The 26,953-nt window shown below is 36.7% G+C and overlaps 2 protein-coding genes across 9 annotated transcripts in view; one reads left to right on the top strand and one right to left on the bottom strand.

The window, feature by feature from the left end:
• Positions 1-26,953, bottom strand: part of LOC135710353 (uncharacterized) — a 444,976-nt gene that overhangs the window by 254,283 nt on the left and 163,740 nt on the right. The gene's annotated exons all lie outside the window — the stretch shown is intronic.
• The window catches only part of LOC135710376 (protein rolling stone-like), a 184,054-nt gene that overhangs the window by 44,768 nt on the left and 112,333 nt on the right, over positions 1-26,953 (top strand). For 3 of the 8 annotated variants that reach the window (XM_065232940.1, XM_065232942.1, XM_065232936.1), the window contains exon 2: positions 13,298-13,711. The exons of 1 other annotated variant lie outside the window; for it this stretch is intronic. The gene's annotated coding sequence lies outside the window, so the exon portion shown is untranslated. Of the gene's footprint in view, positions 1-13,254; positions 13,712-26,953 lie in introns of all 8 variants that reach the window. 4 more of the 8 variants (XM_065232938.1, XM_065232943.1, XM_065232935.1 and 1 more) reach the window with 2 other exon arrangements.

Below are 26,953 nucleotides of genomic sequence, written 5' to 3'. Positions count from 1 at the left end.
CTGTTGTTTTGTAGCTCCCACTTTTTTTTTCATTGGCATCGATCCTACATAACTATATCAACAAAACTGCAGTGAAAACTTCCAGTAGGCAGCTCAAGAACAGAACAGCGTAGAAGAGTGTCAACTAGGACACTCACTTCTGTCGAGCAAAGCTATATACACCTATAGATATAGCGGCTACAGCAGGCTCGATGAAGGCAGCATCTGGGCGCCGATGATAGCAGCTGCAGCCCAGTGAAAAACTGCTTTTCCGTCGGCATTCGGTCCGTGGTTGGGGTGGTCATGTTAAGACATGGTTTATCGTATGTCAAGCGCGATGGCATCAGGTTGCATCTTTGTCGTTGAGGGAAACTTTTTTTTTATCTTCTCGAGCTAATTTATTTTCCCGGCGATTGCAGTCAGTTTCTTATTCGTTCCATTATTTAGTAGCTCACAAGATGAAGAAGGTAATTAAGGACTTGAAGTATCTTTCGTTTCGTTTAAAATCTTATCGGTTATTCGATGGTTTACCCAAATCATCAATTAAGTTTGTGAAAAAATAAATCATTTATGCAAGAGAGATACGAACAAGGGAACATTTTAAAACCATGAAATAATGTTAATGTATCAAAAATGATCATCCCTAGCAATGCCAGAAATTGTGACATTTTCTTGAATGTTTGTTGAAAAAAGAGTTCGCTCCAGTTGTTGAATAAAGTAGAGCAAAAAAAACCTATTGTTTTCATGTCTTGTTTTACTAAGAGAAAAAACACAGTTTCAAACGGAGGCCATTTGAGAGTGCTTAGGCAAGTGGGATCCATTTGTTGTGAGACAACCTAGGATAGAATGTCTGCCATTCTATGTAAAAATATTTCCTTATTGTGTCACATCCAAGCACAAGCCTACATTCTACAAATTGCTAAGTGGGTTTGCACTAGATTAAACAGTTTCCGTTAAAAAATGCTAAGCTTCAAATTTATCAATCATAATTTAATGTTAACAATATCACTATCAGCTGAAAATAACATTTTCAAAGCAAGATAATATTTTCATTATGTAAATCAGAATGCTTCAGAGACTTGTTCTTTTGTCACTGTGTTTGCTATTCACCGCATCACTTGTCCGTGCATAATTTTGTGACTGAGAAGCGAGCGCTAGTTATATTAGCCAATTCAGCTGTCTTCCAAATCATTTCCAGGGAGCACATGGTACTTTATAAGATAAAATGGAAATATTAAGATTAGCGGTGGAAATGCTCTAAGCCATTCTCGTTCCTTTTAATTAATTTGCAATCATGTAATTGCTCTCAAATAGCCTAGTCAGTTAAGGCCATGCTGGAGGCGAAGGGATTTATTTCCAGCCTGGTCTATAAAAGCTTTCTAGTTGGATATTTTCTAGACTTTTCTGAGCATAGGGTATCTTTGAGCATGCCACACATTATACAAATTCATGGCATAGAAAGCTCTCAACTAATAACTGTGTGCTTCAAGACAGCATAGTCCGTAAAGGCACGGTATTACCAACCGGTGGAAACTAGCGATTTTAAATTGGCTCACTACTTGACTAGCCTATTGGTCCCAAGCAAATCGATTAACGTATTCCATTCCAGTCGAAATTCTAGTACTACACAATATTTGTTTTGATTCGCTATGCAAGTTTGACAGATAAAATGAGGGGTTCGTGGATTTTCCTATGTTTCGAGGGGTGCATCGATTAGCTTGTGACCGAGGAGAGTACCAGAGCTGAGCCAAAAAGTTGAGCACGTTTCTTCGGGACCTTCTAGTCTTAACTCTTATGGTATTACAAAGTAGGAGGCAGCGGGTTTGATTCCCGGTCTGGCCAAACGAATCTATCGGTTTGGAAATGTTTTAGACTTACTACCATCTTGGATTTAAATTGGCATCAGACATCGATTTCCGGTCCCTAAACAACACTCCGATTTCAAAAATACCCATATTGTAGGGTATTTGGCAGAATTTCCAAGTTTTTATGTAACCGGAAGCCACCATCTTGGATTTCAAAATGGCGTCAGATATCGATTTCTGGTCCCTGCACATCACCCTGATTCCAAAAATATCCATATTGTGGGGGTATTTGGCAGAATTTCCAAGTTTTTCTGTAGCCGGAAGTAACCATCTTGGATTTCGAAATGACGTAAAACATAGATTTCCAGTTCCTAAACGTCACCCTGATTTAAAAAAAATACCCATATTAAGGGGTATTGAAAGTATTTTCCTGTTTTTCATGAACCGGATGCCGCCATTTTGGATTTCAAAATGGCGTCAGACATTGATTTCCGGTCCCTACACGTCACTCCGATTCCAAAAATACCCATATTGTGGGGTATTTGGCAGAATTTCCAAGTTATTATGTTACCGGAAGCCACCATATTAGATCTCAAAATGGCGTCAGATATTGATTTCCGGTCCCTACACGTCACCTTGATTCCAAAAATACCCATATTGTGAGATATTTCATAGTTTTTCCCAGATTCCCATAATCGCAAAAAAAAACTCGTTATTTGGAATTTATTTCGTAAAAAGAAAACTCGTTATTTGGGATTTACTTCGTAAAACAAAACCTCGTTATTTGGACTTCGTAAAACGAGGGACGTAAATTGAATACTGCGTAAAAAAATACTTCGGTTTCAGTGTATTAATAAATTTTTGTCATGGAACAAATTTTAACACAAGTTGAATATGCAACGCTACTGCGGTAAGCGGTCGCTCTAACGAAAATGACCAGCGATGGTCAAGTTTTGAAACCACCACAGCATGCTTTTGGCGCTACTGTATATGGATGATTAAATGTAACATACTGTGGTAGCCACAGCACAGCTCAAAACCTCAGTATTTTTATTTTTATTTATTTATCCATTTTCACATCAACTCATAGAGACTTTACATTTGTATTTTGTATAGCCAGAGATTTTTGGTCGGGATTCTGTAAATATCGCAGTCGATAAAGCTTGATTCATTTAATATCTGGACGTAAAAAAAAACGGATGTATCTCGGAACCATCTTAATGAAATGAAAATGTTGAGGTAGCACTTTGCACTTTGAAGGAAAAATAACGAAAAAATTATTCCGATTTGGTTTTGATGAAATCTCCAACTTTTCTTCGAATACCACACATCACTTTCCACTCTTCTTCTACTTCTGTTTGACAATTGCTCAATATTTCTCAATTGGGTGGAATTGAGCGCAGTTCGATGGATTTATCTAATCTGGATTGAGAAATCTACCCCGTTGTTTCGATACCACTGTAGAACTTCTCCGCTGAAGTGACAGCTTGCCAAATCAGGCCAAAACTTTACAGATTCATTGTGAGCCTTAATGTACGGAAGAATACGTTTTTTTTTTCTCCTGCTAGTACATTTTGGAATCCATAGTCTTGTTTGTCGCGAAAACCTAGGTGGTTTGTCCGCAGCTGCAAAAACCTTGCCAGTTCATAAGCTTTCATGCAAATTTATCGACAAAAACGAATTTGAACTTCCTAGGGACAGCACCTCGACCAGTGGCTTTATACAACTTTTGTCCGGGAAGCTGCCCATAATTAGGGTTACCATATGGTATCCTAAAGGAGGACATGTCCTCCTTTTTCAATAATTTTTCAACGTCCTCCTTTTGCCCATAAATGTCCTCCTTTTTAATCGTTGCATTTTTTCCAGTAACATAGTGACATATTTGTTTCATTATGTCACAAATGCCATCCGTTGGTGGGACTAGGAGTATACTACAGCTGTCAACCCCCTACATTTAGGCTACGGTCAAGGTTGCTGTCCATTTCGTGAATTTTAACTTAAATTTGACAGATGGAAAATTTTCAAATAAACCTGCTATTCTACCAGATTTATATCAGACAAACCAGGAATCAATTTTGACAAACAATTTCTCGAAAATCGGACGATCAACATAAGAGGTAATTTCGAAAAATCAGTGAAAAATCATCAATTTTTCTGAATTTTTACTTAAATTCTACAATTCGAAAATAAATTATAATGTTCGAAAAACTCTCAGAAAAATTCTTGATCGTGTGATTTTCAAGAAGGTGTTTGCCAAAATTGAGTCCTGGTATGCCAGAAATAAGTCTGGTACAATATCAGGTTTATTTGAAAATTATCTATCTATCAAATTTAAGATAAAATTCACTAAATGAAACACAGCCACACAGAGTGACGTTCTAGTTCTATGGAATTTTAGGCATTAATAAAGACAATCAACCAACCAGTTACGCTTGATTTGGCCACTGCCATACTGCGAGTGAAGCGGATCCTGAATATATCCTGATTTTTGTGCATGATAAAAGTTGGGAAGGTTTTAACCCAAATAACATTGCAAGTTTTATCAAAGTTTTAAAGCATTCTACAAGTCTAAAGCATGGTCTACAGAACCCTCATAAAATCAAAAATTGTTACTTGGGAAGGCTGTAAAGCTGCAGTTTTCATTTGCATCAGCTAGACTAGATCATTTCCAAGTATCAAAAATGAATTATGAAGGCTAGTTTGATGCATTTTTCAGAAGTACATATAACGAGAAGATGAATTGAATTGATAACGACTACAAATTAAGAACAATCTCAATTGAACCTTCGCAAATCATGAATTTTGTGATAGCGCACATATTATTAAAACGTTTGATAAAAACTCTTAGTCCTCCTTTAATGTTTAAAAAAGAAGGTCCTCCTTAATCTCCAAACCTTAAATGAAATGTCCTCCTTTTCAAGTTTTTGATATGGTAACCCTACCCATAATCCATCTTCACGTACGTTTCGTCGTCCATGAGGATGCATCCTTCATACTTTGTAAGAACCTCATTGTACAACATCCGGACACGTCGTTTGGCCACTAGATTCTACTTATGTGCCCTGTTTGGTTACTTACTGGCCCGAAAAGATCGAAATCCTTCTCGCTGACAGCCCTGGGTTTTCCCATACCGTTCTCAACACCTTCAAATGCACCTTCCAATCCTTAGTTACACCATAGAGGTAACTCTAAGACAAGTAGGTCCCGAAGAAACGTGCTCAATTTTTGGCTCACCTCTGGTACTATCTTTGGTCCCAAGCTAGTCGAATCACCCCTCGAAACATAGGAAAATCCAATAACCCCTCATTTTATCTGTCAAACTTTCATAGCGAATCAAAACAAACATTGTGTAGTACTAGAATTTTGACTAGAATGGGATACGTTAATCGATTTGCTTGGGACCAATTGGCTAGTCAAGCAGTGAGCCAATTTAAAATTGTTAGTTTCGTATTGATTGTTGGTTACACTACGACGCTTGCTATGATCCTGACGATCGATAGTATGCCGCTCACGGAAACTTTTGAAAACACAGCACACGATCGATTTAGCAAATTTCAACGACTTAGCGATTTTTTAACCTGAACACGTCGGATTTTCCAAGTGGGTGTTTAAAATTAATTTTCGGTTCGCGTCCTACTAAGCACAACCCGCGTTTTACCTCTCTTTTTTGGAACGGATTTGAACAAAACATGGATAATTTCTGTCAAAGATGACTTCTTAATTGTTTTCACCTTTTCATACGTACCGTTGGATTTGTTAAAGAGCCAAAAATGGTTGTGATATTGTTTAAAGTATAATAGGGTCGAGCGCTATTTCGTCGTAATCGCCCATTTCCGTTCTATCGAGAAAAAATCATCAATAATATCCATGCTTTCATACGTTTGTTTCGATGCGTTTGCTCATTAGCTTCAACACAAATCCTATACGAGTTTGTATGAATATTTAAAATCATTGTTCTCAAAACAAAAGAAGCGCTGCTAGCAAATTCATTTTTTCTGCCTTCATTCGTAGAACGAAGAAAACCAAATGGCGATTCAATGTGATAGGATGGAATTTAAACTCGTAGAACGAATTTAGAATCAAGAAGCAGTAGCATAGAGGTTACTCTACTAAGACTATTAGGTCCCGAAGAAACGTACTCTCTTCGGTCCCTAGCTAATCGATTCACCCCTCGAAACATATGGGAAAATCAACTAACCCCTCATTTTATCTGTCAAACTTTCATAGCGAATCAAAACAAACATTGTGTAGTACTAGAATGTTGACTAGAATGGAGTTCGTTAATCGATATGTTTGGGACCAATAGGCTAGTCAAGTAGTCAGCCAATTTAAAATCGTTAGTTTCCACCGGTTGGCAGTAGGATTTTAAATCTAATTTCCGTCTTACTAAGCATAACCCAAACTTAACCCCCAAGAATCTTGACAGTTAATTTTAATCCTGGATCTCGAATTTGTGGGAAACTTAAACTTAATCGTAAATAATTTTATGTTCAACCTTATCTCAGAAATTCAGAAATATTTGCAATTTTCTCAAGGATTTATTCAGGATCATTCAAAATACCTTCAGAGTTTCTTAGAAATTGTATCTATGAAAATCGGAATTTAATGCAGATCACTGTAGGAATTACGTCCAGAAGTTTCTTGAAATTCACTCTATGTTTATCTTTGAATTCTTAAACATTCAAGCAAGATTTTGTTTCAATTTCTGTCCATTATATTAAATACAGTTTTCTAGGAATATTCCTACGAATCTCTTGACATGGCATTTAAAATAAAGAAAATTATTTTCTTAAAATTTCCTTGGTTTTCAGCACAGAATTTCAAAGGATTTTTTCTCAAAATTTCCTTGAAATGCGTCTTAAAATGCTTTTGAGATTAATCTTTTGGAATTTTCGTGGAATTCTCTTTAAACTTTTCATTGAATTCCCGTGAAAATTCTTCAGAATCTCTTGGAATACTCTACTCAGAGTTTATTTATTTATGTGTCGTCAACAAGACCTCACCCTCACAATAATTATTATACACTCTGTTGGAAAAATATCAAAGATCAAATCTCGACAATGAGCATAACCTCATTTGATTATGGTACACAAAAATCGACAAGCACATAATAGTGGATGGTATAACAAGCTGTGATACAGTAGCTCTGAACTCATGCTAATAAAACTCATCAGTTACAATTCTCACCACGAGTTTGAATTTCAAGATTTTTGCTGTACACCCGAATACGAACCGAAACTTCCATCGCCGCTGGCAACAATATCTTCGTGTCTGCCATCTGTGAAGAGTAAAGAGAGAGAAAGAGAGCAAACTATTATTTCTCTTTCTAAGAGAACGATGTGCAACGGAATCATTTTTGTGTTGAGTCAACTCGTGGCTACAATTTTACATGTTGTGAATAGCCTCGCAATATCAAAGGAGCTTGTAAAATCAATATCATGGTTGAAATTTGTTTCCAATATCACGCAGATTGAGCAAATTGGAGATTGAACAAAATCATTTGAGTAAGGATTATGCCATCACTGCTCTCATCATTCTATTGATTGGTTCATTTTTACAATAATTCGTTCTGTGGGATGAGAGTTTAAATACATTTCGAATTCTTAACATGCGTACGTAAAAATTCAAGCTTGCTAATTTTTTTTCTGAATTTACGCGTTGTGAGACAAGATCATTGACAAAAGGAAGCATTCGTTTCTTGAATATTTCAATGTTTATCCACATGCAACGGGACTCATGTGAAAGAAGGGAACTGAACTGAACTGAACTGATTCTATACGATTTATATAAGTTTAATAGTATGGAGCCCAAACCACACTGCAATATTCGAGTATTGATCTCACGTAAGCTCTATAAAGTGTTTTGATGGTAGGTATATGGGTTCTTAAAATGATAACTAAATATTTTTATGATTCCCAACATATTATTTGCTTTGTGAATTGTGGTATTCATATGATCTACAAATGCCATCTTCGAGTCAATAATTACTCCTAAGTCTCTAATTTTATCGCACCATACAACCTGGCTTCCTAGAGTACCGTAAAACGGGGTATCTTTGATAATGCGGGTAACTTTGATAGTATAATGTGAAGATTAAATCTACTCGCTGCGCTTTTTCCAAATAAGAAGCATTGGTTCCTTATTGTAGCTAAGGGTATTTCCGTTGATATCGTATGTACTTTTTATAAAGTATGTGTTACATATTTTACAAACATGTAAAAAAACAATTTTCGTGTTTTTCACCTGTTTGAAAAAGCACTCAAACCATCACTTATGAAATGTATTTCCGATATAGCCATCACAAATTCAATGTTGTATTCTTATTGCATATGATTTTTTTCTGATTATATACTCATTCAAAGTTTCATATTTAAAGCACTAAATTGTTTGAGTTTCACCCATTTTTTTCTACATTCATCGAGCATTATCAAAGTAACAACAAATCAAAAAACTGAAGTTCGGTCACAAAACTAAAAAAATAGTTCTTCTTCTTATTCTTCATCGCATTTCAAGCTTATTGCATATCGCATATTTGCTTATTGCGTGCTCTCAACTTAGTGTTCTAGATGCACTTCCACAGTTATTAATTGAGAGCTTTCGATGCCTGTACCATTTTTGCATTGGTATAATTGTTTGGCAAGTCCAATCATACTTCTATGCCCAGGGAAGTCGAGAAATTTTCCAACCCGAAAAATTCCTAGACCGGACCGGGAATTGAACCCAGCCACCTCCAGCATGTTTACCACCCCGAAAATATTTTTTTTTCGGTACGTTTTAATTTTTCAAAAATCCAAGAAAATTCGTTTTTTGCTTTAATTTTTGAGAAAACTTACCTGTAGGGATATGTTATTTATCTGCTTTCTGAAGACTGCTTTGTAGCAGTACCTTTACCGACTGAGCTAAGGGAGGTCCCAAAAAAATAGTTCAAATGCTTTAATTTCCGTTAAACATATTACTAACGAATTGACTCTTGAATCCTCACTACTTGTTTTAAAAATATAAAATTTGAAATACATTCATTGTTGTTAAAATTATTTAGAATATACTTTAAAAAACTATCATTTTTACCCCGTTTTACGGTACATGTAAAATCTAGAGTAATGAGTTTTCTGGAATAAGATGTAATATTGCATTTTTTAACATTAATATCTAGCGGACTTTTAACACACCAATTGTAGAAAATATCAATTTCATCTTGAATATGTAGCAAATCAGAATTGTTAGAGATGTCCATGTACAGTTTTATATCTTCAGCATATATGAGCACATTTAGGCGGTTTAATACAAACTTCACGTCATCTACAAATAAAATAAATAATAAATGACTTAAATGAGATCCCCGTGGAACTCCCGAGGTAACATTAACTGGCGAGGACGTTTTTCCTTTAAAGCGGACCATCTGTGTTCTTTCTGTCAAGTATGATCTAATCCGTTTTAAAAGTGTACTTGTCATACCCTAAGTGGAAGGGGAAACAATAGGGGGACTTTTATCATCAATTTTCTGTCAAATGCGAACCAGCGGCTGATTGGTCGGGTGAACGTATCGAAACTCGGGTATTTTTACATCAGGGAATATATTTTCTTGTATTTTGACAGTTGACTGCGTCACCTATAATGAAATAGTTTTTGTCGTTTCCGCGAGAGAAAAAGAACACGTCACAGACAAAAAGAAACCAGTTGTCTCCTCTTCCTCTTAGGTCATACCTAAACGTTTTAATTCAAAAGTACCTAGTAAGGGATTATCTACTCTGTCAGTGTATAAAGTTTCAACGGTATTACCTCTACCCATTGCTTCAATAGAAAAATTTACAAATTTCAAAAGATTAGCAGACGTTAACCGATCTTTCATAAAACCATGCTGATTATTTAAAATACGATGCGACCTGGTTAATTATTTTCTGTTTAACAATTGCTTCAAACATTTTAGGAATTCATGTAATAATTGCAAAACCACTATAATGTTTAATGCCTGACCATTTTTCAGATTCAATATTGAGACTAAAAATGATTTCTACAATTTTTTTTGGTAAATCACCTGCCACTAGAGATAAATTATAAAGCCAAAACAATGGTTTAACAAAACTAGTTGCTAATGTTTTCAATAAAAATTGGAGGTATTTCATCAGGGTCAGGTCTTCCAAAAGGAGGAAAATCTATTCAAATCTCTAATAAGGAAGAACGGGATGATCACTTAAGGGGGTTAAGATTTCGATAAGTCTTTAGTGGGAATGACACTGATGAAGACTGCATATTGTAGTCGAAATATGTATTTGTCATGGACACCAAAATGAATTAAGTGAAATTAAATGGAAGATAACCTTTTTTGCTGCTTTAATTTTTTCGTTCGCAAAGTTAAAGAACGTTTTGTGATATCATATTTTATAGTGTTCTCTACATACACTTGAATTGTTATTTTCATATGCTGACGATATGTACTCTGCAAATATCAACGTAATTTTCTTAATTTAATAAAGTTCCAAGCTTTTTAAACGTCGTGTGTGCTTTTTTTCCTGTTTTTAATATTTATTATTTCTTGTGTATACCACACAAGATATTTGGTGCTGCTCACTATTCTATTTAGTCTTTTAGGAACAAATACTTCAATGATAATGTATAAGCTTTTATAAAATATATCAACAGCCTTATCCATGTAGTTTTCATCTTTTGAAAAGTTTTGCCAATTTATGTTATTCAGTCTGCTGTGAATTTCAGCATTTTTAAAATAATAATCTAATTCAAAATCAACAACGCTTGGGTGTGCCCTATGCGAGTCTGTGAACACTGAGTATTCAATAGCCGTATGAAATTTTTCATTCATCCATAATGGATATGCTGCTTTTACAATACAAAGATCTTCTGTACAATTAGAAAACATAGAATCCAAATAGGAATTGAGCTGGTTACGAACATGGTTTATTTGATGAAACCCTGGTTTTATCAAAGATGAATTGTAAAGTATTGTTTACACCTATAATTGTATAAAATTACCTGTTTTCTTGATAAAATCTCCATAAATATGAATTTTAATCCTAGGACCTTCTCTTTGAATTTTCAGTTCTGCAGCAGTGAAAAACTTTTTGGTTTTTTGGGCAAAGTGTGGAGGACTTGTTTGAACATATTTAGATAGAGCTGGAATTATGGCGTAACAGCTTTTGAAACAATGACTTTTCTCGATGATTTCTAGAAAGTCAAGGCTCTCCCACGCAAATCTACATCCCCATTGAGTAGGAGAAGACTTCCCCTACCCGATGGTTATATTTTTTTTGCGTGGGCGTCCCTTGAATTGCTAGAAAACATCGAGAGAAGTAATTGTTTACAAAAGTGGTTACACCCTTATTCCAGCTCTATATAGAATATCTTAGCATTTTTCTATATAACACTCTCCCAAACTTTTTGTTAATTCTTGAAAATTCTTATGAATTCTATTTGGAATTCATTTCAAACTATCTTCAAACGAGCTTAAAATTCTGCTTGGAATCTTTAGGCAATATGAAAATTAGGTTCCACTAGAATTATTATCCATATTTATTTGTTACTCTCCTCATAATTTCTCGGTGCATAGGCTGATGTGTATGTTATATATATATTTAACGTGACGTGCTTGTGTATGCATATGCGATGCAATACTCCTTTTAGGATTTACTATATTTGTCACCCACATTACGCTTCCCATTCACATTCCAATCCTTTTCCTACACTCAAATCAAAAAATTCCACACGTCATCATCATGTGTCTCACTCTTAATTTTACGCTTATTGTTAAACACATCCATTTCATGTGTGAATCTTATGCTATGAATCATGCCTGAACACTATGGATTTGAATTGTGACACACTTGGATTCTTTGTGCTTCATATGGTGATATCAATAGCTTTGCACATCATAGTTCAATATTCTACAATATTCTACTTTATCGAATTCTACTTTACCGACTATAAAAATGAATCGACAAATATATAAAAAAAAACTTCCAGAGGCCAGAGCTTTCACATATCTTTTTAATGGGTCTGATTTGGGATTCGATCATGGACTGTTGTGGGCAAGGTTGCAAAGACTCATTTCAGCTAAAATATTGTTTTTCGGAATAATAAAACCAAAAGATGGTATGATGGCATGTTTTACTTGTAACTTACAAGAAGAGGAGTGTGATTCAATGTGCAATACACTTGAATAGATAGTGAAAGATTTTCAACATTTCACAGTTTGAAACACTAAAAATTAACGTGTATAACACATTGAACCCAGATTAAATACACTTAAAGTAAATGTGATTGAGCATTTAAAAATCAAGTGTTTAAACGCTTCGATCAAACGTGTGGAATTGTTTGAGTGTACCCTTCCCATCACGTAAATGATGAGCATGGCTGTTGGATTGGAAGGCAAGGCACAGACATCATTTCGTTTATCATACGTCGTCGCCAGGAGAATCCTTCGTGGTCTATTTTCAAGTTTAAGAAAATGTTATGAATATTCCTCTATGTCAGTCGAAAGCTGAATAAAAACCCTTCAATTCGAGTCATCAAACATCTGAGTACGTAACGTCATTGATTATTTTGTTTAAAAGTATTAAAAGTTATTAAGTTGTGAGGCATTAAAATCGACATCACTAGCTGTATACCACTCTAGTACTGGTTTCAACTGGACGGTAAAACCCCTTTTGCAATCTCTCTTGCATGTGAATTATCGAAGTATATAATATAAAATGGTTTTTAAGGTCTATACGTTTAACTTTTAGGGTTCCACATTATGAGGTTCTTTGCAAATGTGTCAGTAAGCATGAATTTTTAACTGGAGGGGATATCCTTACAAGTAGTTGTCATGAAGAAAAATTTACCCGGAAGATGTTAATAACCCATTTTGACTTATTTTCCCCCATCCATCAAAATGCATCCTTCAAATATCGATAAAAATGTTCGTATACAACTCGAATTTAGGCTAATTGATATTGTTAGTTGTTAGATCTTTAGCAGTTGATTCCCGAGAAAATTGAAAATCCGATTAAGCTTCATCCGGAATAGTTCCATATTTGGAATGAAATATATACTGTTTTCAAAACAAGAATCAATTTGTGACGGTTTAAATGGTTGTCTCAAGAAATTTGTCTCTAAGATGATGAAATGGCTGCAATATGATTTCAGGATCTCGACTTAAAAGATTAAAGAAAATCAAATATGTATATTTCGACTGTGTGAAACAATTCCAAAATGTATTCCAATCATGGAGCATCCACTGCCTTTTCACGTTTGGGTAGAGAAGATTCAACTGTCTGTTCTCTTAGTTATATTTTGCTGGCTTAAGCGAGTGGTACTCCTAATAACTCTCATTTCTAACTTCAAACATTATTTCTAAAAGCTTTTCTGCACTCGTATTATTTGGCAAGTGTCTGCTAGCAGTATTACGTTGGGCAAAGTTTGATTTATTTTCGTGCTCATAAAATTCATGATACATACCCAACATACATCAACCCAGTTTGCAGTCCCGTTTAACTTGGCCTTCCTTTGTGAATCAGTAGTAAAATGGAGCAGCGGAATAAAGTGGTGAATGAAGTTGAAAAGTTTAGTTAAGTAACTGCCGGAGGGCCTTAACTACATCGCCATTGACGCCGACAGAGTGTTTCCTATGAAAACAGCTCTAGCCATCATTCTCCAGCTTTAACACCGATGAAAAGTGTGAAAGTGCAGTGTGCAGAAGAGGCAAGTTTTCCCGGATGGTGCAAATTTACAGCCTCAGTGAAACAACCGTCGCTTACAAGTGCTGCCCAGTGAAAATCGATCCACGTTGAATCGACACCACAAAACGTTGCTCCAAACCCGGACGTGGTATCTGTCACAGCTCGAGAGGGAATCCAAAACAGCATCACATTGGAATATCAGGAGCAGCAAAGTTGTGCGTGTCCGCACAACGACAACAAGTCTTCCTGTTTCAGGTAATGTTGTGTTGTATAAATATTTACATTTCTCTTGAAGAAAAACATCTTTATCAAATGCTTTTGGTAAATGTATACACAACGACACAAGGTTATGGGTGAGGAATATTAAATGATCCTGGGAAAAGTTTACTTTCTAAACAAAAGCATATAAATTTCTCTAGAATTCTCCATGCCAAGCGTCATTTGACCTAAACCGAGAAGAACTTGATGCTGCTGTGATACTCGGGGGATTATTTTCTACCAGAATCCAATCCTGGTTTTGTAACCACCGGCAAAGTGGTAGTGTAACCGAAAGAAGGAATAGGGACAAATCCATTAGACAATTAGCGTAAGCAGCATTCAACAGCAAAGGAGCAAGTGCAGTGCACAAAATACGGTTGGGTGTAATTCGGAGGTTGAAGCACATTCAACCATTTCTACGAGAGAAAAAAACCGTTTAATAGCGAAGTACTACGATAATTTGTTTCCTCTCACCAGCACGAGATTGAAGTTGATGTAAATTTTTCGCTATTCTCGACATCCTGCTTAAGAGCAGTCCAGAAAAAAAGAAGAAAGTGCTTTACAAATTTTCTCAGAATTTCAGCTCTGAATGAATAGGCGCAATTAACGTTGATGCACACAGATCGACGAGAAAAGAGCAGAGGTAAAAGAAACACGAGTGTCATTGAAAGAGTGCTGAAAAGTGGCTGTGTTCATGTGTCACTTGGGCGAAAGTTGCACTTTCTTCGAACAAAAACCAGATTTTGTCGTCATTCCAAGCATTTATCCTAGTGAAATGGTGATTTCTACCACTTGCACTAGTGGTGGCAAAAGTTCGTAAGAACTTGGTAGGTTTCAAAATATTTGCCGCTTTGGATGAAGTTTATTAGCATGGTTGTACTGCATCATGGTGTGGTATTTGGGTGAATAAATGTTTGCAACGAAACTGCTTCTTTGGTTTCACTTCAAGAAATGTTTGGTCAATCTTTTTTTTTTTAACAAAACCGGTTCCATAAAATACGATTTTGAAGACCGATAAAAGTTTTCAAATGAAACTGGTTTTGTAATAATCGATTGACATTTCACATTGTAATCGACCATAACACAATTTTAACACTAAAAAATTAACCACTTTGTTAACCCTAATAAAAATAACCATAAAAGTGAGCTTAACGACGTGTTCGGGGTATCATCCAAAGCATTTGTGGGATAGTTTACCCATCCGGGATACAGTTCGTTTATGGTATTTGTTTATTAGGGAAGCTTCGCATTCGTTTTCCATCAGATGCAACTACTGTTGTTAGCGGTGACATCTACCGGAAACTATGCATAATCTGTTTCCCGTTAATTGTTCACAAAAGACAGTGCAGTGCAAAACATAACTGGAACCTCTATACGTGCATTTAGATTAACATTCGAAGCCGTCCTTGTATATATATTACTAGCTGAGTGTGCCCGGCCTTGCTCGGGATTCAATATTAGCTTGAGTTTATCCGCCAATTAAAAAAAGCATGCTATATTGTACGTAGCTCCCCTTTTTATCTAAAGGGCTACCCCCTATGACCTCCACATGCCAAACTTGGTTCCATTTGCTTGATTAGTTTTCGAGTTTTGCAGAAATTTCTGTTTCATTTCTATGGGAGCCCCCCGCCCTCTTAAATAGGGGGAAGGGTTTCGAACCATCATAAGAACCTTTCCCTGCCCCAAAAACCCCTGCAAACAAATTTTCACGGTGATCGGTTCAGTAGTTTCCGAGTCTTTAAGGGTCAGACAGACAGACAGAAATTCATTTATATATATATATAGAAGAAGAAGAAGAAGAAGCGCGAAACTACTTTTTTAGTCCCGCCCCTAACAGGATTTCCCGCCATTTTGTATGAATGGAGTGGGGCAGAAAGTATCTTTAATGCAAAATATGTGAAAAAGAAAGGGACTTCGGATGTTAATCTAAATGCATATATAGAGATACCAGACATATTTTGCAGTGTAAGGTACTCTATTTTGAAGTCTGTGAGAGGGACTGTCATTAGAATTCATGGAATGTTGATCGTGACGGATCGATCTTATATTTGGCTCTAGAATCGATCCACTGATTAAATCAGTACCAAAGAATCGATCTTTGGTAGATCAGTCTTTTGATTTTTATTTTAATATGCTTGTTTACGTTGGTACCCCCAAGATATTGTTTTCTTTATAATATTCATTTAAATGTTTTCGTGACGGTAAGGAGCAATGAGCACAGGAGGGAGGTAGCCCAAACCTTCAAATGTTTCTGTATTCGTAAATATCGGAAACGCAAATAGTTACGTTATTGTAGAGAGCGATGCTGATGTTGATATTAAGTTCCTTAAATTTACAACGCAGTCTGTGGTGAGAGAAAATCGTTTTTTCGATGTGAATACACTTTATTAAAGATCGAAAAATCGAAAAAAGAGATCGATTTTTTCAATCTTCTCGTGGACAAGGAATCGATCCGAAGAATTGAAAATCGGGATGAAAAAGATCGATCTTCCAAAGATCGATCCAAGGTCGCCCAATCCTATTCGGTAGCTCGTTCGACGTACACGTATCATGTTTGAGCTACGGTCGTTAACTGGGTCCCAGTAGAGTCGGTGTATAATGAGTCACGCCAAGAGTGAAGCCAAGTCTACCTATTGAACTGTCAAACCGGCTACCTATCGTGCAAAGTAAACAAGCATTACGATGCTATGAAAGGTCCACGAAAGGTATTGCAATTAAATATAAAATATAACCGAAGAAATGATCATATACACGCAGTGAGCATTACATATTTTATGCGATACGTTTTGTAATGATCAGTAATGACAATTTCTACTATTTTTCTTTAAGATAATCCGACAAAATCACTGATTATAATGATTTACTACAGCCGTTAATTTTTTTCCTCGCTAGAAGTCATTTGAAGTTGATGCAGAAGCCCTCTGTTGCCAAGTTAAAAGAAAGGGAATCTTTTGAAAACCGTGATGCGAGTTCAACTGTTTTTCTCTTGGCGTGACTCATTATACACCGACTCTAGGTCCCAGGTTGTTAATAATCAAAAAGTTTCCAAATGATGCCATTTTTCGTGATCTTAAACATCTCGGTGTGAAAAGAGGATACTATGTATTATACCGTGAAAAGATTCATCGATACAGGATCTATTGAAAATCACAAGAAATCTGGAAGAAAATGATGCGTCAGAACTCCATGGGTTGTTAAGGTAATTCGGGAGCAAATTCGTCGTGGCTGTGACCGATCCGCAAGAAAAATGGCAGCTGAGCTGAATATTTACCGTGAATCTTTCCGGCGAATTTTGAAGAAGGACCTGGATATAAAAGCATTTAAAAAAAGAAAAATTCACGGATTGACGGAAGGATCAAAACAAAAACGAGTGGATAGAAGCAAACTGCTGCTTTCTCGGCACGAAATTATATTTTCGAACGAGAAGTTGTTTGTTCTTGGAGCTCCGCAATTATATTCCAGTACACAAAAGAAATGTGCCACGATACCAAAATTCATCATCCTCCATGGTATAGGGCGCTGTTTTAAGAAAGGGAAAGCTTCCTTTGGTGTTTATCGACAAAGGTGTAAAAGGTGTGGAAGAGGTTTTGCAGAAGAACCTGATGCCTACTGTTCGTGAAATGTACGGTACAGAATATTATTACTTCCAACAGGATGGCGCTCCAGCTCACACTGCAAAACTTGTTCACCCGAGCAGGAACGAATATCTCAATACCTTAAATTGGTATGGATGAGCCTGACATAAGAAGTAAAATAACAAAAAATAATACAAAAAAAAATTCCCACAATACCATTCCAATACCAAATTATGATAATGCAACACCAAAACAATACCACACAGGTATTCTTTTGGTATCCAAATATCAATTGTTGTTATTTACAAAATATTTTGCATGCAATTTTTTGGGATTATTCTTCGGCATTTTACCTCTAATGTCATGCAAACACCAAATTTTTGTATTAGATCAGAATTAGGTATTCATTAGTTATTTTCTCCTGCTCGGGCAGAGGTGGTGTAAAGAATATTTAACGGATTCCATCTCGAAGAACAAATGGCCCCCAAGTTTTTTTTTCCGATTTGAACCCATTAGATTTCTGTATCTGGGGGTACATGGAACAGAAGCTTAAGGATCATTCCTATCGCAATTTGGATGAATTTGAAGCAGTGATTAAGCTATGGGACGATAGACGTAGAGCGTGCCGCTTGTGACGTTTTCGTTAAGTGGTTGAAGCTCATTGTCCGTGCAAAAGGTGATTCAATTTAGTGACAGTTTTTGATTTACATTCTACATACAATGATAAATGAAATCTGAAAACTAAATCCGAAATAAAGTTTCTACTAACGAAAACATATGTCAGTTTGTTTTTGTTGGAATACATATGTGTCACACTGTTATGTGTTACTAAAATTCGACGAGATTTACTTTTTATATTTATACAAAAAAAAATCGCATTTTTTTAACTTCTCGCCTGTAGTTAGGTTAGGGGAGGTTCATATTTTGGTCACCGTATTGGCGTCTTAAGATTTTAAAATATTATTTCTTTGTATTTCATTAGAAAAATCTCAACTAATTTCATTCCTACGTTTTGCTTTCCAAGATTGTATAAAATTGAAAATCGGATGAAAAATGATTGAGTTACTCTTGATATTATTTACTTAATTAAAATTGTTTTTTATCTTTTAATGTTGGGGGTGTTAGAACAATTTCAAATGTGATTTCAAAGTATATTGGACTAGACTAATATCTTACAATAGGTCACTTTAAATGATTTTTGTAGTCTTACACCGTATGTATTTTATTTATATTTTTGTATTTATAAGTGAAATAGAAATCATTGACCCATAATTTTCATGCAGTCGCATTCAAGATGCCACATCTTTTTGTGACATAAATGTGTTACTTGGGAGAGATTGCGAGTATTTTTGGTTCAGTGCTGGCTACCACAGTGAAATCGTCTGAGTCTAACTCATCAGGAAGTAAACGTAACGATTCATGATCTTGCATCTTTTTTTTCTGTAATTAAAATATAACTATCTTGAAACACAGCGAAGACAAACCGAAAAACAGCGGAAGCAAATTTAAACTAAAGACTAATTGATTAAACATAAAAGCATTGTCATATATTCATTGAATTCGCAGAAATGCATTTTCCCCGCACTTTCCACCGACATCACTGTCAATTCCGAAACAATCGTCATAATAAAAATGAATAAGTTGGACTGCCGAACAAAGCACCACTTGAACCAGAGAGTGGAACTATGAAATTTCATTAATTTTCCGCCAGATCCTCTTTCCAGTGGAAGATGTTGAGGAGGGGTGGCGGGAGGTACTTTACAATTCGCCACTCACGATGTGCCAAGGTATGGAAATTGGGAAGCAAAGGCCAGTTGGAAGCGAGAGAATAAATTCGTTTTATGTGCACATCGTACGCTCGAAAATCGGTGCCGCACACGGTGGCCATACAATTATTTCTTTTTATGGGTTTCGTGTGGCTGAGAATATTCGTTCAGGTGGGCCACGGCAAGGGTCAATAGAATCCAATTCTTGATGGCACATGTTGTATATATATATACATACACGTTTTTTTTATATATTTGAGGCCCAACGTCGACACAATAAATTTTAGGCAAGTTGCGTTTTCCAGCCTCGTGTTGCAAAGCAACTGGGTAAAAGCTGCAAATTCTACTACAAGCAGAAACTTACAAAACTAGGTACAATAATCCGGGGGCAAATTGATCTAATAATGTAAATATAGCAATAAATGTGTACATTAAATGAAATTGACTAATGCTATTAGGTAAAATCGGAAGCTATGAGGTATATATCATACTCCATGATTACATATATTGCGTGTTTTGTTTATTTTTAAGACATTTATGAAATTTAAATTTGAAAATATCGATTTGGTGTAAAAATAAATTCTTATTAAATTGTAGTTCCTTGAATCCGAATCTGATGCTAAGATCCTTGCGTGAAGTGTATTTCCAGCAGAAATAACAAAACACAATTTCTTAAAATGCATATTTGCGCCTAAATGAAGGCAATTTCTATAAAATTCACTGTAAACTTCATAAAAAAAACTATTGATTTCTCAATATTGGAAACATTTTACCCTAATGTTTTATATAGTTCAGATTCATTTACGCTGAGATTATTGAAAAATACCTCATTCAAGTTAGTGATATCAATCGTTGGAACCCTACACAGCAAAAAAATAATTTTGATATCACATCAAAGTGGATGCACTACAATCATGTCGAAAATTTCATGTAATTTTTATGACCACATAAATAAACAAATGCAGTAAAAGCAGCGTAATGTCAGTTCATGCATTGTATTAATTATAATTTTGTCCTTTTTAGCAAGTAATATTACACCATATTTTCGACATGATTGTAGTGCATCCACTTTGACGTGATATCAAAATTATTTTTTTGCTGTGTATAACCATATGTTTGAATTCTATTGAACGTCATTTAAATAAAATTGAAATGTATTAGGTAAAATGTACTATTTTGCTATGAGAAACTCGTCGAAGCAATTATTGAAGTCTCATGATGAAATGCTATCACGATTTCTCTTGACATCTATGACCGACAATTTTCTACTTGACAACTAAAGACGCAACTCATAATGATCAATTTCGGCCTGGTGATCAATTTGTCTGCGGATTACGGTATATGAGAAGAGTTTGTGCAGCTTTTGCGCCTTTTTCGTAGGTAACATTTAAAGGGAACAATGATTCTACCAAGGTAAAATAAAAATGCAAAATAAATAGTCAACTCTTCGTAATTCGAAATAAAGGGATCATTGATAATGAGGATTATCAACTTGTAGGATAAATTTGGGTTTTATGAGAGTTCTGTACACCTTTATTTAGACATGTAGAATGCTTTAAACCCTGGATTAAACTTGCAATGTAGCTTGGGATATGGAGATATAAAATCAAAACAACACTACCCGAGCAGAGAATGAAAACAAAATTTGATATTTTGATATAAGTGTTCGTAATAGCATATTTTGCCTACCGTGTGGTCGAGTTAACAATAATCATAACAAAGTGAGATTTAAGGAAGTTAGCCTCAATGCTGTTCTGTATATCTACCTTAAAACATTTGGAAAAACTGATTTCGAACATGAGTGGCCGCATGGCCAATTAGCGGAGCACTAACTGACAAACTTCCCCTACATGGAAAAATTAGGCGATCGCTGAATCCAGCGAGTTATAGAATATTAGTCAATACTTCGATTAGCAGCTGATGGATGAGGCATTAGACAAAATTTATATTTCTCATTAAGGACCTGCACAGATAAAAATTCTGGATTTTAATTGTGATGTAAACATTCATACACGTAAACTTGTATTTCATTTCACGCAACCGAGCAACTTGTAAACAATGTTGCTTACAAAGATGGGTTTTTTTGTATACAATATTTGCAACATTTTATGAAATGTCTCAGAACTTTACAAGATTTATAATGTAAACTTATATGATATGTGACGCTCGATTTATGTGCATCATATTGAACAGAAATTTACACTATTTTTTCGAACTGTGTGGGTAATATGACCATTAGTCTGTTTTCTCGTACTGTTTTAGTAGTATTTGATTAGAAAATTTGACCAAATGATAGGTTTACATCCTAAATAGCAATGAATGAAAAACCTTTGAAAGTATTTTGAGATATCTATGAAAAAATATTGTTAGTCTATTAAACGTATGAGCACCACAAACGGCTTAAAAATACCGCCAACCAGTGGGGCCTCCCTCAGCTCAGTCGGTAAAGGCGCAGATACAAAGCAAGACCATGCTGGAGATGGCTGGGTTCGATTTTCGGTCCGGTCTAGGAATTTTTCGGGTTGTAAAATTTCTCGACTTCCCTCTCCATTAATAACTGTGGAAGTGCATCTAGGACACTAAGTTGAGAGCACGTGATAAGCTAATTTGCAATCAGCAATATGCTTAAAATGCGAAAAGAAGAAGACAATAAGCAATACAGTCAGGTTCAATTTGTGATTTTCATATGAATATGACCAGCCATCCGTCTCATCATTCACTGCCACATGAGAGTATGAATGATTGGGAAGTAAATATGTCACTGACAGCAGAGCACTCAGTTAGTAGCTCAGTCAGCACGTTTATTCTTCCATGATGGCACGCAATCCTTGTTTCGAATGACTGAGCGTGAATAACAATGTTACCGACACCAGGTAGGCAGCTCCCACACCTGGACCTTACATATCGACCCATCAACTCATGGACCGGGGAGCGACGGGCTTACTTCCCTTCCGAAGGAAGACGTGACCAGAGTTTGAGAGGGAGGGATTTCACATTTCAAATGTTTTATGGAACATTTCAGTATTTTTAGGGAACATTTCATAACTTTTTTAGGGAACATTTTGCCTTGCTTGGTTTTCATTCCCCTTGTTTTAAGAAGAGTATTTTTTTTTTAATTTTACTTGTGTAATTTTACTTATACATGGTGCTGCCACATTTTTATCAATGAAAATTTCAACTTAAATATTGACACATCTGACTATTTTGTATGGGTCAATCATCAGGAAGCATTTTATTGTTATAAGCGTTCGTGATCGCGCGATCTCTATTGGTAAACAACATGGACTGCCTTTAACCCTTATGTGATCGACAGGGTACCCGGGTACCTTTTCAGATTTCAAGTTAATAAATTATGAAGTTATTTTCACGACAGGAAACCAGAATTCAGTGACATCTTAGAACTCATGGAGTGACAACTTTTTGTGAAGAAAGATTTCAAATTGCAGCAAGGGGCTTCGAAAGGGGGGGTCGTGAATTTTTTTACCCTTAAACAGCTCGACAAGGGTACCCGGGTACCCACAAAATTGAACTGCTTGCTACTGCGGCCAATTTTAACCGATTCTGAATCTTTTGGCACCAATGGATTCAGAAACTTATTTTCTTTCTGGACATTGCCAACAATGTCCATCCGAAATAGTCTGGTTCCCGGAAATCCGGATTTTCTGTATAATGTTCCAGAACTAAGCATTTTCTTGGCACTTTCGATAGAATTTTGAAGGAATCGATATCAAAGTATCAAAATTTCCTTCAAAAACAATCTCAGCTTACTTAAGGACCGGTTAAAGGTTTCTCCCGGAACGGCCATTCCGGCGCAGGTTCCCGTAGGGCCTCTAGTGGCCATAGAAGTGTTTTTGAAGAAACCCATGCAATATGGGTATCCAAATTCAAGAATTTACAGCAGGAGACTGTTTATCATAATTTTGTGGTCATCCGATGAAATCTCCCCGGGACGGCCATTCCGGCGTAGGTTCCTGTAGGGCCTCTAGTGACCATAGAAGTGTTTGGGAAAAAAAACCCCTGCAATATGGGTATCCAAATTCATGAATTTTCAGCAGGAGACTGTTTATCATAATTTTGTGATCATCCGATGGATTGTCCACGTGACGGCCATTCCGTATTATGTTCCCGTAGGGCCTCTAGTGGCCATAGAAGAAAATTCTGCAATATGGGTATCAAAATTCATGAATTTACAGCAGGAGACTGTTTATCATAATTTTGTGATCATGCGATGGACTGTCCCCGGGACGGCCATTCTGGAGTAGGTTCCCGTAGGGCCTCTAGTGGTCATATAAGTGTTTGGGAAGAGACTCCTGCAATATGGGTATAAAAAATCATGAATTTACAGCAGGAGACTGTCTATCATAATTTTGTGGTCATCCGATGGATGGTCCCCGGGACGGCCATTCTGGAGTATGTTCCCGTAGGGCCTCTAGTGGCCATAGAAGTGTTTGGGAAGAAACCTCTGCAATATGGGTATCAAAATTCAAGAATTTACAGCAAGAGACTGTTTATCATAATTTTGTGGTCATCCGATGGATTGTCCATGGACGGCCATTCTGGAGTAGGGTTTTATAGGACCTTTTGTGGCCATAGAAGTGTTTGGGAAGAGACCCCTGCAATATGGGTATCAAAATTCATGAATTTACAGCAGGAGACTGTTTATCATAATTTTGTGGTCATCCGATGGATGGTCCCCGGGACGGACATTCTGGAGAAGGTTTCCGTAGGGCCTCTAGTGGCCATAGAAGTGTTTTTGAAGAAACCCATGCAATATGGGTATCCAAATTCATGAATTTCCAGCAGGAGACTGTTTATCATAATTTTGTGGTCATCCGATGAAATCTCCCCGGGACGGCCATTCCGGCGTAGGTTCCTGTAGGGCCTCTAGTGACCATAGAAGTGTTTGGGAAATAAAACCCCTGCAATATGGGTATCCAAATTCATGAATTTTCAGCAGGAGACTGTTTATCATAATTTTGTGATCATCCGATGGATTGTCCACGTGACGGCCATTCCGTATTATGTTCCCGTAGGGCCTCTAGTGGCCATAGAAGAAACTTCTGCAATATGGGTATCAAAATTCATGAATTTACAGCAGGAGACTGTTTATCATAATTTTGTGATCATGCGATGGACTGTCCCCGGGACGGCCATTCTGGAGTAGGTTCCCGTAGGGCCTCTAGTGGTCATATAAGTAATTGGGAAGAGACTCCTGCAATATGGGTATAAAAAATCATGAATTTACAGCAGAAGACTGTCTATCGTAATTTTGTGGTCATCCGATGGATGGTCCCCGGGACGGCCATTCTGGAGTATGTTCCCGTAGGGCCTCTAGTGGCCATAGAAGTGTTTGGGAAGAAACCTCTGCAATATGGGTATCGAAATTCAAGAATTTACAGCAAGAGACTGTTTATCATAATTTTGTGGTCATCCGATGGATTGTCCATGGACGGCCATTCTGGAGTAGGTTTTTATAGGACCTTTTGTGGCCATAGAAGTGTTTGGGAAGAGAACCCTGCAATATGGGTATCAAAATTCATGAATTTACAGCAGGAGACTGTTTATCATAATTTTGTGGTCATCCGATGGATGGTCCCCGGGACGGACATTCTGGAGTAGGTTCCCGTAGGGCTTCTAGTGGCCATAGAAGTGTTTTTGAAGAAACCCATGCAATATGGGTATCCAAATTCATGAATTTCCAGCAGGAGACTGTTTATCATAATTTTGTGATCATCCGATGGATTGTCCCCGGGACGGCCATTCCGGAGTAGGTTCCCGTAGGGCCTCTAGTGGAGGCCTCTAGTGACCATAGAAGTGTGTTTGTGGAATGTCATCTATATGTGCAACTACCCTACTAACTGTACCATTACAATATACAAAACAAAACAACAGTAAATTAGTAGCTCGTATGCCTCCGCCATGGCAGGACGGCGAAGCAATCAGTGCTTTTCATTACTATCCGTCTCGATCGGGATCAACAATTAAAAGATAAACAAATAAACACAACGTAGGGATCTCTCCCGTGCGCGATCAAAGTGTTTGGGAAGAAGCCCCTATAATATGGGGATCATAATTAATGACTGAACAGTTCGTTACTCGACGAAAAGTCGACTGAATTCTATGTCAAAATTGACGCTCATATATGTCAGTCTAAGAGCACTTAAATTTATATGATTTTTATCGAAGTGTGCAGATAGTTCTACCATAGAGGTAACTCTAAGACTAGTAGGTCCCGAAGAAACGTGTTCAACTTTTTGGTTTTTTTTTTCGATTTACGGTTTAGCGACTTTGCAGTCAATTTAATTGTTTATAGGAAAGTTTGAACATACTGAGAGGTAAGCACATATCATCGGTAAGAGACGTGTGTGTGAGAAAATTTGCGAAAAAATCTAAGGGCACCGGTGGAATTCGAACCCACAATTCCCATTCAGTACACGGGTGCATTGCCAATTATACAACTATGGTCTACGGATGTATTTGGCTAATAACATGAGAGTTTCGAATCCGTTCCCCCACCCTAGTCTTTTTGCGCAAGCGTTCTCTGATACACAACAATCGTCTATTATCGACGATATGTGCTTGTACCGCAACCACTCAGTATCAGTCGATGTGAACAGCTCTGATACTAGCTTCGGTCCCAAGCTAGTCGATTCACCCCTCGAAACATAGGAAAATCCACTAACCCCTCGTTTTATCTGTCAAACTTTCATAGCGAATCAAAACAAACATTGTGTAGTAGTAGTAGAATTTTGACTAGAATGGGATACGTTAATCTTTTGCTTGGGACCAACAGGCTAGTCAAGTAGTGAGCCAATTTAAAATTGTTAATTTCGTATTGATTGTCTCCAGTTGAACAAGATCCGTCCGGACGGGAGCCATAAGTTGGCATCTGTCATATCTGCAAAAGTGAAGACATCAAGTGTAGGAAGACCAGGAAGATGTGAAGTCATGCTCAAGACCTGTGTGCAATCAGCACTGCCAAGAAATTTGCGATAACTGCTAAATTTTGTTTCGTTTGCTTTTTACGTGCTTGTAATTTTTTAACAACATTTAATAAAGATAAATATAAAAAAAAAAAAAAAAAAAAAAAATTTATGAGGAATAAAAGTCCATAGAAATGTCAGTTTATTTATAGCACAGCAGAGACTGCAAAAACTCCAAACAACATTAATCCACAACGTTTATACCCCTAGAGAGATTGAACACCAGGAAAACTCAAGAAAATAAAAATTGCATGAGTTTTCATCCTGAATTTTTCACCACCACTCGATTATTCACTTGTTCTAAAAATGGCCATTCCATGGACATTTAGTCAGAAACAAACAAATAATGAGAAAAGTTTCTTTTTTTAAATTTCAAAAAATAAAGAGCATTCTATCCAAGCCCATTCCGGGGACAATCTGTCAGATAGCCACGAAAATATGATGAATAGTCTACTGCTGAAAATTCATGAATTTTGATACCCATATTGTAGGAACATTCTTGCAAACAACTTCTATGGCCACTAGAGGCCCTACGGGAACCTGCTCCGGAATGGCCGTTCTGGGGACAATCCATCGGATGACCACAACATTATAATAAACAGTCTCCTGCTGTAAATTCATGAATTTTGATACCCATATTGCAGGAGTTTCTTCCCAAACACTTCTATGGGAACTGGAGGCCCTACAGGAACCTGCTCCGGAGTGGCCGTTCTGGGGTAAATCCATCGGATCTTTCACAAAATTATGATAAACAGTTTCCTGCTAGAAATTCATGAATGTTGATACCCATATTTCAGGGGTTTCTTCCCAAACACTTCTATGGTCACCAGAGGCCCTACGGGAATCTACTTCGGTATGGCCGTCCCGGGGACAGTCCATCGGATGATCACAAAATTATGATAAACAGTCTCCTGC

Source organism: Ochlerotatus camptorhynchus, unplaced genomic scaffold, assembly GCF_037179485.1.
Source record: "Ochlerotatus camptorhynchus isolate MF236.1 unplaced genomic scaffold, CSIRO-AGI_Acam_v1.1 ptg000379l, whole genome shotgun sequence".
Taxonomy (NCBI): Eukaryota; Metazoa; Arthropoda; class Insecta; order Diptera; family Culicidae; genus Ochlerotatus; species Ochlerotatus camptorhynchus.
Note: the sequence above shows the minus strand (reverse complement) of the source record. Positions and strands in the feature narration are given on the sequence as shown.